Source organism: Engraulis encrasicolus, chromosome 16, assembly GCF_034702125.1.
Source record: "Engraulis encrasicolus isolate BLACKSEA-1 chromosome 16, IST_EnEncr_1.0, whole genome shotgun sequence".
Classification (NCBI taxonomy): Eukaryota; Metazoa; Chordata; class Actinopteri; order Clupeiformes; family Engraulidae; genus Engraulis; species Engraulis encrasicolus.
The window spans coordinates 11,166,094-11,178,593 of record NC_085872.1 but is presented as its reverse complement, the minus strand read 5'-3'; the positions used below and the strand labels follow the sequence as shown (position 1 = coordinate 11,178,593).

The window sequence follows — 12,500 nt, the reverse complement described above, 5'->3', positions numbered from 1 at the left end:
CGCACACACAAACACTCACACAAAGTTAATTCTTCCAGGTCATGTTATATTTGTCAAAAGAGTTTGCTTGTACGCAAGGCAAAAGAGAAAACCAATAGTCCAGTTGCCTACTGCTAAACATTATACACACACACACACACACACACACACACACACACACACACACACACACACACACACACACACACACACACACACACACTCACACTCACACTCACTCTCACTCACTCACTCACTCACTCACTCACGCATGCATGCACAATTGCACAAACACACACACACACACACACACTGTAGCTCAGGAGAGCGGCGGTTAGCATGCCTTGGTGAGGTTCTCAGGGTTCTCAGTGCAGCCTTTTGCACAGCACTGTGAGACTGCAGGCATTTTACTGTCCATTTTACTGAGAATGCCTGCCGCTCAGAGCCTTCCTGTATGCCTATATTATAGCACATACTCATATTAAGTAAAAGTTTTCGTGCAATAAGGATATGTCAGATGTCTGTATTGTTAAATGGGTTTTTTGTATGTAGCCCCTCCCATTACCATTCAGATAAATAAGCGGACCAAAGTGGGTTCGTGTTGAGCTAGAGCAAGTAGGTGTACCTGTTAATGCAGTTACCTTAAGTGAGTGGAGTCTGACAAGTAATATAAGAGATTTAAAAATAAATGTATTTATTTTTATACCAAAAATGTTCAATAGTGAACAAATAAAACAATGTAAATGTCCCTCATTCACAAGTTAGGCCCATAAGAAACCAAATTCTCAAACAAAAAATACACAAGTGGGGTATCTCCCACTATGACCTACTGTAAACTCACAAAATAAAACAATAAAATATAAGGTACTCTCACTAGTACACTTAAACTTATATTTCACAAGTCCCTGGCTCTTGCTATTAGAATTGTGCTCTTTAACCGGCCACCCCTCTAAATTGTGGCCTCACTCGCTTCAGTACCTAAAATGTACCCTGCCCCTTTAAGAAGGCGATCCTTTTTAGATTCGGAGAAAAAACATAAAAGTGTAAACTCAACCCAGCAAATGGGGTTATCTCTGTGACCCACACAAAAGGACAGAAATATCTCCCCCCTTGTCTAAACACCTAATCAATTATACTCCCCCAGACTACTCATACAAGTAGCACCAACGCTAGATGAAAAATAACCAAAACTTACCCCACTGTCCCAGACAAAGCTTGAGGCTTACAGTACCTCTCTTCAGTCACACATTAATACACAAATGCACCGGTGCACCAAATAAAACAAACAAAAAGAAACAGCCGGCAATGAAAAACAATAAACGTTGCAGGCCTGTTAATTCTCACGATTTGTCAAATGTCTGTCTTTACTCACGACCCCAGCAAGCTGCAGCTTGGGTTGTCCGTGGTGTCGCATCTCTCTCATGCAACTCGGAAAGCGCAAAACGCGAGGCTCCCTCGGTGCCCAGAGGAACCACTGACTTTCTCCTGGTAGCCAGTGGCGCTATCTGGGGCGCGTTGATCCCTCGATGGTTGAATTGGTGGAACCTCAGACTTTCTCCTGGTAGTCTGAGGCGCTAACCAAGCAACATTCACCCTGTCTTCTTACTTATCTGGTGCTATCCACGGCTAGCCACAATGGCTGCGTCACTGTGCTCGTCTCATACTGTAGCTAGCAGGCACAGCTCACGTGCACTGCATTCGGTAAACACACACGAAGTAGTAAGCATGTAGTACACAATGTAATAACCTAAGGTCGCGCAAACTCAGGAAGACACTGCGCCATTAATCCGAAAGTGTCATAAACTGAGCGACAGATTAATAAAAGAACAAGAACAGCTCTTTTTTTTCTACTTTAGTTTACCAAGCGAGCCTTGCTCGACCGCTTCTCTCCAGTTCCCCTCTCTTCTGTCTCTTTCCTCCTTCATCCCGCGAGAACATCATGGATTCACATATATTTCACAGTTACAATCAACTTCAATATTTCACATTATATCAACCCTAATACATTTTCACAGTGTTTTTAAACAGATACAACAAAAGTAAAAAATAAAATAGTTATCAAAATGTAAACTATTTATTATGGAAAATGAATTGACCTGTTTCGCTGCAGTCACGTGACTCGGAGATACCTCCGGGTTACATGTGTTAAAATGTTGTTGTTGGTGTGTGTGTGTGTGTGTGTGCGCGTGCATTTGTGCGTGTGTGTGTGTGCGTGTCTGTGTGTGTGTGTGTGTGTGTGTGTGTGTGTGCGTGTGTGCGTGTCTGTGTGTGTGTGTGTGTGTGTTCGCGCCTGTGCGAGCGTGCGTGTGTGTGTGTGTTTGTGTGCCTCTGTGTGTGTGTGTTTGTGAGTGTGTGCCTCTGTGTGTGAATATGCACGTATGAGTTTGCATGTCTGCGTACGTGTATTTCTGCACATCTGACAGATAATGAACTTGCTGATGTGGATGGTGGTTTGCTTTACGTGCCATTGTAGTTTTGTAGAATCTGAAGTGGAGCTGGGATGGTGCACTGTTGATTTGGAAATTACCATGACATGTTTTTGCTTAAATTAAAACAAATCTGTAAAGAAGCGTTTGTTTTAACATTAATAACCCTTTTTATATAACGATTGCGTATTGATGCACATGTCTGATTTTGTGGCGAGTATATTTCCATTCATCTCCTTCTCGAGCCTCTTTTTTCTTCTTTATTCTTTCTGTCACTAAAATGCTTAACAGTATCATTTGTCTGTGGTGTACACCGCAGTCAGTTGAAACTGACTGACTCTTATTTTAGTACACCGCTAAAAGCATGCGTGTCAGGTGTCCACACGACTGGTCCTGTGGCGGCCCCCCACTTCCTCTTCCTGTGTGACACAGCAGCCATTTTCAACAGGGTTGCCAGTTGTGTCTGATCATTACCTGCACTAAAAACACACTAAATCCCGTCCAATTTGAACCAAATTGTATTGATTTCCATGGCCATAGCTCTACAGAAGAACCTGCCCAATGCCCATTTTTGACCATTAATTTTTTAACCCGCAGACAGCCAAACCAAGTGGCCCAATTGGGCAGGTAACTACCCAATCTGGCAACAATGCCGTTGAAACAAATGTTTCACTTGCTTCACACTTCACACACCCATCAATCATCTCCAACTCGAGTGAGTTTGACTACGGCCACTTCTTCTCGACTTCTTTCGAATTAGATGTCACATTGTGCCACACTGATCATCCCTGCAGAAATGTAGGCCACTGTTTCACAACGTTTTCATATGGTGTAACCCCTAAGCCTTTTTTTATTTTCTAATCTTGAGTACTTCCTCACTTGGGCTCTATATCTCTTCCGCTAACCAAATGTGACTTTATAACCAAAGCGACTTACAATCGAAGACCAAGAGTCTGGCCTGCGACTAGGGCAGCTCAAGCATTAGTTTAGTAGATAGTCACGAAAGAGGAGAGTCTTTACTTGCTTCTTGAAAGACTCTCCTCTTTCGTGAGTGACTACCTACTATTATGTACCCTTTGTGGTACGTATAGTATTCCCTGGTTGGGGAACACTGTTTGTAGAGGGTGTGTATTTAAATATGAACCCAAGTGCATTATGTGACACAGAGGAGTCTCATGTTTTATTGAGATGTCGTGACGAGAGCAGGTTTCCTCCTCCTGTACAGTGCTGTCTTGGCCGGCTGGGCAGCCGGTGTGTCATACATCCCGTTTCTATGAGCTATGATGTGTAATGTGTCATGATAACAGCGTTATGGCTATTACGGCTATTATGGTGCTGGCAGTGATCGATGGAGACTCAAGCGGGCTAGGGCTGCGGCTGCGGATATGACTGGGGATGGGGATGGGGCTGGGAAAAGAGATGGGGGAGGAGATGGAGCTGGGGATGGGGCTTGGGGATGAAGTTGTGGAAGGGGATAGGGATTTTGGGCTGGGGCAGGGACTGAGGCTAGGACTGAGGCTGGGACTGGTGGTGGGCTGGGGCTGCGGATAGGGATGGGGCTGGGGCTGCGGATAGGGATGGGGCTGGGGCTCGGGCTGGGGATGTGGAAGGGGATGGAGGTTGTGGGGCTGGAGATGAGGCTTGGTAGGGATGGGCAGGGCTCAAAATGTACGGGACAGGGCGAGATTTCTCCAGAGCGGTGAGACTTCACGTCAGCTGGCCAGCGCAATTTACAAGAGCCCGGGAAATACCAGACCGCTGAGCAGAAACAACTGTCTAGTCTCAGGGAGAGAGAGAGAGAGAGAGAGGATAGATGGAGGGAAAAAGGGGGATAGGAGGAGGAAAAGGGAGGCTGTGGATTTGAACGTCAACTTCCACCTGAGAAAACATTTCTAGCCGTTTCTTCTCACAGTGTGACAATTTCTCCAACAGCAGCAACAGCAGCAGCTTGCCTTCAAGACACACACACGCACGCACGCACGCACGCACGCACATGCACACACACACACGCACGCACGCACACGCACACGTACACACACACACACACACACAGCTGAGTTACTGTGTGGAAGAGTTGCTCTTGCTTCCCTAATGTGCTTCCGTAAATGTTAGCTACCTGTCTTAGCCCTTTAATGCGCGTCAGACTAACGGTCACTGAAAAACCTTTACTACCATAGTACTGCACGACTATGACAGTACACAGGGCCTTTGGCAATACATTACGACTTGGTCATTGCCATTCTTGTAACAGCTGATTTATAACAGGGACCATGTCTTACAGGGTTAAACAGATATACATAGTTGCTAAAAGATAGATATCAATAGACCTACAGGAAGAAGGACAGAGGGGACAGATGAGGAAGCAGTTTAGAGCTGGTCCTTCACTATATTTGTTCATGTTGTGTACTAGTAACAGATAATGACCACTATCATGTGTTTCTTTAAATATAAAATCCTATTAGAATGGTGATGTGGTAACCAATGGTCAGATGTAATTTATTGGGTAAGGAGGCAGTGGCGGAACCATTGCACACAGGGCCCCAGGGCAAAACACTGATACGGACCCCCCATACAACCTGCCAAGGTCACAATAGGGCACCACCACCGCCAGTACGGGAGGGCCCTGGGCCCAGAGGCAAATGCCCTGCTTGCCCTGCTCACTTTTCCTCTAGCTCTGCCTCTGCAAGAAGTGTGAAGTCCGCCCCCCACGTTGTGTAATGCCATGAAAGGTATGCATATGCACACAAAGGCCTGTGCTGCACGTCACTGTTTCATGGGAAGTAAGGCCCCGTGGACAGGTGTGAAAACACAGATAAAACAGGTCGCCCCCGTCACTCAGTGGTCATCATGAGACTACACACTTCCTCTCAGCTCCGCAGCTTTACACACACACACATGCACATGCACGCGCGCACACACACATACACACACGCGCGCACACACGCACACACTGCTCATGCAGTCACATATGTGCACATATTCACTCACACTTCCTGCTTTTTACTGTTTGCAGAGTCTGTTTCGGCCCTGTGTGTGTGTGTGTGCGGGTGTGCGGGTGTGTGTGTGTGTGTGTGTGTGTGTGTGTGTGTGTGTGTGTGTGTGTGTGTGTGTGTGTGTGTGTGTGTGTGTGTGTGTGTGTGTGTGTGTGTGTGTGTGTGCATCCACAACCATCGGCCCAACAGGAAACCTCACAGTCTATGGCCCATATAGTCTAAAAGTGTCGTGGAGAGCTAAAGTGGGTGAGTGACTGAGAGAGAGAGAGAGAGAGAGAGAGAGACAGAGACAGAGAGAGACAGACAGAGAGAGACAGACAGAGAGAGAGACAGAGAGGAAGAGAAGGGCTCAGAGGGAGAAAGAGAGAAAGGAGTAAAGAGGGAGTGAATGAAATGGGGAGACGGAGATCAACACGGAGGAGAGAGCAAAGTGAAGAGGTGTGGACTGAGCATGCCCAGAAGAGAGCTCCTCCACCGGCCACAGCCGCACATTTTTGTGGCATGACACGTGTCCAGACACTTACAGTGAGACGAGAGTTGGCGAAGAAGCAGCAGAGCTAATGCAAAAAAGACAAACAAAACAAACAAACAAGAAGCCAGATAGTATAGTAGAGCAGAGTAGAGTAAATTCTATTAATAATGTACTTAACTAAGAAAAGAAAACACGGTTACACTTTACAGTACTTGACGTGTCGCTGCCTAACGCATTCATAGCAGCTGTTATACACTTTGCATGAAGGATTCATGAACTAAGACTATCGTACCACGACCACAGACAATCATACCAAACCTTTCATAGACATGGAAGACAAAATGACAGCAACTTGTCAGTAATCATTGAGGGTTCAGAACAAAGGCTGCTAGAATGTCTTATGCAGGAACATGTCAAGTTAAGTGTAACCAAAAACACTAACCCAACATGGCGTCTGCACTTCTTGTTCTCTATAGTTCCTGTGCGCTTTGTACCAGCAAGGGATATAAGCTCTGATCACATCCTCGATTGTACATCGCTTTGGCTAAAAGCGTCTGCCAAATGTAATGTCAGGAAACATTAACGGAAACAGAAGACACCCATCTAAGATACAATCATCCAAATGTCAAGTGTTTTACTGTAACATGGTTACAGTACTGCCCTACAAAGCAAAAAGGCAGTAACTGCGCAGAGCTCAAAACAGAGTCAGTTGACTTGAAAATGATGCTGCAATCCAGTATAAGTGGTTTTTGGGATATTACTGATATGTGACAGTTTTGTTACTTAATATTACCACCCTTTTTCCAAATCAATCATTTTATTTATCTGTAGACTTTGATATATATGGCATTAAAGTTATAGTTAGTCATTTTAAACAGCAATGCAGTTACTGCCTTTTTGCTTTGTAGGGCAGAATAGATGTCTGACTGATTCGGGAAATGCAGTCTTGACACTGATCTGCAATGCTATGAGGGGTGTGTTGGAAACACCGTGGAACAGGGTGAGAATTTATGGATGGAAAGATGATGGGGAGAGTTACAGAGAGAGAGAGAGAGAGAGAGAGAGAGAGAGAGAGAGAGAGAGAGAGAGAGAGAGAGAGAGAGAGAGAGAGAACAGGGATAGAGAGCAGCAGAGATACTCAGCAGGAGACAGACAGACAGTAGGCTATATACTGCAGTAGAGACATGTAGGAGAAAATAGAGACAGAGGAACACTATGATGTGTTGACATCTGGGTGAGGTACAGTTGAGTTGGCGGTGGAGGTGGTAGTGGTGGGGTACAGTATGTGTATGGAGATGGTGGTGGGGTAGAGTATGTGTGTGGTGGTGTTGGTGTTGGTGGTGGTGGTGATGGTGGTGGTGTTGGTGTTGGTGGTGGTTGTGGTCCTTGCCCTGGCATGACATGGGCAGGAGCAGAAAGGGAAATTCCGCGCAAGAGTACGAGTTTCACTGCTAGTCAGCACACTGGAGCTTTCCCATGAAAAAGTCTTATTAAAAACGCATATGGATTATATCTGTTCCATAAGAATATTATAAGGGTCATACAAGGCACAAACCCACATATACAAATCTAACTATTTTTTTATTCATTTTCAGTCATATATGCCATACACAATTTATGTTCGTATAAGTAAAAAGATTGGAAAATAGTGCTGTTTTTGGATGAATGCCAATCAGATGTGTGCTGTATTTGTGCCATGTCGTGGAATTACCTCTGGGTCGGACAGGGCTAGCCAGCTACCCACCTTGCTACGGTGATGCCTGCCTGGCTGCTGCCTTCAGTCCCGGCTTTTACGGACCAAGAGTAAGTAGGACATTGTACATCTTATAATATTCAACATCATTACTGTCACGGGATAGAGATGTGAAAGAGAGCGTTGTCCATTCCATGTCGTGATGCAATGTCTGACTGTCATCCTACGAAATTTACATGAAAGCTGTAAGTTTAGCTCTACACTTGTTGCCTTTTCAGATCGAAGCGCTGGTGTGATGTTTCCCCGTCGACTGATGAGGGGAGGAAGGCAGCCACAGCACGCGATTGTTCAACATGACAGTCAAGAAAGACAAATAAAAAATCATGAGTGAAGTTCTTCGTCAGGTTGTTTTTTTTTCCGGGAAGCTTATTTAGACTGTCTAGGCCTGTGTTATATACAAATATTACATTTAAAGTCTCATGCTTCATATGAGAAATACGCAGAATTCATATAAATATTGGTGTCAGAAACTGTTTAAGAAATGTACAAATTAAATAAGGTTTGCATATAATTAAATGTATAAACTTTATAAAATTTATATACGAATATTACATTTCAAGTTGTAAACTTCATATAAACTTAATATAGAAAGTCTGTAAAATCCAACTACGGAACATGTACGGAACATACGTGTGATGGAGTGACCATCACTAGGGTTGTGGGTGTGTTCTGACTAACATGCCAACAAGCCTGGCTCTTTGGTGTAGCGGTCAGAGCCCCGGTTTACTACCCCAGAAGGTCTGGGTTCAAGTCCCAGCTGGGCAACTCTACTCCCCTTCGCTACAAATGGTGTCAGAAGTGGGATGGTACCGTGAGGCCATCGGAAGCGTACCCATGGTGTATGAGCCGTAATTCCATGTGAGGGACCCCCAGGATTGGTGACCCCCGTGTGAGGGACCTCAGTGATAGGTGAAGCATTGATGATGGGGCACACTGGATGGGAGAAGCATGATGGGCAGTTGCGTGAGGGAGACCAAGAGTGTGTGAAGCGCACGGGTGCGCTTCCCGAAGGGGAAGGCAATGTGATGGAGTGACCATCACTAGGGTTGTGGGTGTGTTCTGACTAACATGCCAACGAGCCTAGCGGTCAGAGCCCCGGTTTACTACCCCAGAAGGTCTGGGTTCAAGTCCCAGCTGGGCAACTCTACTCCCCTTCGCTACAATACGTAAATTGAATAAGACTTCAATATGATTTTAACATAAAACGTGCATTATTTCTATAGGAATATAGTAGTTTTCTCCTATGTTTTAGTCAATATAATATAGTATTATGCATTGTTGGCATGTCAAACTCTTATAAGAATTTATACTGCATGCATATAAGTTCCATATAGTATTTCTTTTCGAAAAGGGGCCATAATCGACTATCATGATAGACATATATTAGAAAACGCATAAGTGACTCTTGCAAATCTGGCACATTTTTTCTATACGATTTCATGTAAGGAACATGCATGTTTGCAGTATATGAATCATATAATTCTTTTTCATATGGGTTGGAACGCAGGCCTGTGGCACTCCGATGTGGCCAGTCCACCCGTAATCCGTGTACACTGTGTATAGTCTATGGGTGCACTCAGGGAAGTCGACAGGAGGGGACAAAGGGGTCAGTTGTACAGGAGAGAGGCAGAGCAAAATTGGGTCCTCATTACATTGTATGCATTGGGTTGGGGAGGGGGGAGGGGGGCTCTTAGATGACTTTGTCCCGGGCCCCGCCAAAGTTGTCAGCGGGCCTGGATGCACCCTACTGTTGCCAGGGGAACCAGCATTGATTCTAGAATGCCCTGTTCTGGAGTATTCTAGAGTGCCCTGTTCTAGAATGCTGGGGGCTACAACATGCATCTGCTGGTAGGGAGTAGAGCTGTAGGACTACCTCAAACTGACCTACGTATATGGCACACACACACACACACACACACACACACACACACACACACACACACACACACACACACACACACACACACACACACACACACACACACACACACACACACAAACTAAATACACATACACACGAATGCATGCAATTTTACTGTAATTAACAGTTACGGTAACAACCTAGAGAATTGACTGACTGGCCAATATTTACTGTTGCAGAACTATACACTCGGTGTGTGTGTCTGTGTGTGTGTGTGTGTGTGTGTGTGTGTGTGTGTGTGTGTGTGTGTGTGTGTGTGTGTGTGTGTGCGTGCGCGTGCGCACGGCACGCATATGTGTGCATGTGTGTGCGTGTATGGTTGTACTTATGCGTGTGCATGTCTGTGTGTGCATGTCTGTGTGTGTGTGTGTGTGTGTGTGTGTGTGTGTGTGTGTGTGTGTGTGTGTGTGTGTGTGTGTGTGTGCAGGGCCGGTTTTTAGCATAGGCCGGCTAGGCGGTCGCCTAGAGCGCCATGTGAAGAAGGGGCGCCGAAATGGCGCTCTCCTATGCGTAATTTTGCGATATGAAGTTTTTTTATGAAGTCGCAATCAACAAAGAGTGGCGAAAGCGCTCCTCACGGCAAAGCGCCCCTCAGCCAATAGTAATATCTCTTCCAACTGTCTCTGGGAAGTCTGTGAACCAATAAACAGACAGTTCTGAGAAAGGGGGCGGGACGAGTGACAGCGTGCGGTCTATTTTGAATTTGGAGACTCACTCGAGAGACAGAGGGGGCAAGCGCAAACAGTAGTGCTGCTCTGCTGGATGGAGATTATTATGTTCTCATTAAACCACTCATTGCATGATGCAGGAGTTTCAGAGGGTGTTTTGGAACTATGTGATTTAATCAGCAACCGTTTGTGATTATGGAAAGCCTAATAGTTATGAGGTTACTATTTGGAATTAGAGAGAAAAAGAGCTTTGTTTTTGATCAGAGAAATCGCTAGTTAGCATGCTAACATTAGCCAAGTATGCCAAGCAATGAAATCCAGTAAAGTAGCTGTTAGTAGCCTACTCACTACTCACTAACACCCACCTGATATCATAATACTTGCTTAGGTTGACAAGCAATGTAAAGTAAGACTGGTGCAATGTTTAAAACAATTTTAGCTGCCATATCTCCTTCCATCCACATGAATTACCTGCTTGTTGTAAGCTTAAAAAAACGTTAATTTCCAGACCAGAATGACATAGCCTACATTAATCATGTAACAGAACCATGCACAGCAGACAAGTGAGGCTATTTACTATATTTTGTATATTATGAAATTCAATAGCGTGACAGCTCTTCTCCCTTTCTCTCACCCTGTCCCTCCAAACACATAGATAGCCCCCTTCTCATTTTCCTACTCACAAATGCACCACTATTTCCAGTCCAGAAATGAAATTGGTTTGGAAGACAGCACAAATGTGTAGCTTATTAAAATTGTTATGCTGCCATGCTTTGTGATGCTGTAGATAGTGTAGATCAATGCAGACCTCCTTGGTAGGCTTATTGTCTACACATGCATTTTACATGCAAATGTACTGTATCACTCTCCTGGCATTTCAATTTCACGTTACAATTCAAACACATTAATAACCTCCCTCTCATCTGGGGTTGGGGGCCCCACCACCATCACATCCAACACACCACACAGTGAAGCTACTTTCATGCGACTCAATCTGATGTGTTGGTCGCCTGTCAAAAAGAACCACAAATCCATTTGATGAAAAACGGTTATTGTTCTTGATGCTATTTAGTTAAGCTTACTAAGGATATTAGTCTTGTGTTCTGTGAGGTATAAGAAAGAATTTTTTTTCCTTTCAAAGGTAGGGGGGGGCGCCAGAAATCAAACTCGCCTAGGGCACCAAATAAGCCAGAACCGGCCCTGTGTGTGTGTGTGTGTGTGTGTGTGTGTGTGTGTGTGTGTGTGTATGAGTGAGTGAAAGAGAAGGGCCAGGCAGAGCAGAGCAGAGCAGAGCGGAGCAGCATGTGTGACTGTGAGATTGTCACCCTGGGTTTAGGTCTGTCCGTGTAAATTAGCCTAGACTTACCACTAATGCCCTGTTGGGACGCTTACAGGGGCTCACACTCGTGAACACACACACGCACACACACACACATACATACACACAAACACAATGACTACAGCCAATACACACACAGTGCACGCTGCATCAAGCAGACCATTTCTGCTGCCATGGAAAAATACAACACAGTATATCCAAATCACACTGTCACTTGTGCACTTTAAAGTTATGCTTCAAAATTCAAAAGAGTGTTTTTAATGCTACCTCCACAAATTGTAATACTTTTTGTGTATGAATCTTGTGTTACAATGCAATGAGTGTGCTTGTGTCATAGGGAAATGGGGTTACTGCTTTAGGACAGGTCATAGGGCAACGTCAATATTGAAAGATTTTGAAAGATAATTTTCTTTTTTGTACAATTCAAAACAAATGCCAATGTTTTCAGAAGCGTACAAGAGCATAGTCATTAAAATCATCATAATTACACAAAATGACGTGAATCAAGCTGAAAGAGCTGAAAGAGCTGAAAGATATGAAATGTGCACACACACACTCTTCTGACAAACATTATGTGTGACAATAAGATTAGCTGAACTATGCCAGCTCCACCCAGCCTCTTAGGCAGCTGCAATCTCTATATATGGTCACAAAAACAACAATACTCTTTCTTAGTGTTGTGGGCGCACAGTGTTACAGATGAGAATGAATAGTGGATGTGACAGGCGATGTTTTCATCATGACAACGCTCTTTATCAACATCCAAGCCTTAGCATATAGTTCCCAAACCGGAGGTGGGAGGGGGGTCTGCGGAGGTCCTGAAGCGGGTTATGAATAAAAAGGACATTGCAGAAAACGGGAAATCCACAGGTTAGCCGTTAACAGCTAACAGTTAACATAATTCCATTATTTGGTTAGTAACAGTATTCACTTGCACTTGTGGTTAACA

General features: G+C 44.6%; 1 protein-coding gene across 1 annotated transcript in view; it reads left to right on the top strand.

Moving 5' to 3' along the window:
• The window catches only part of LOC134465144 (muscleblind-like protein 1), a 114,721-nt gene that overhangs the window by 188 nt on the left and 102,033 nt on the right, over positions 1-12,500 (top strand). The gene's annotated exons all lie outside the window — the stretch shown is intronic.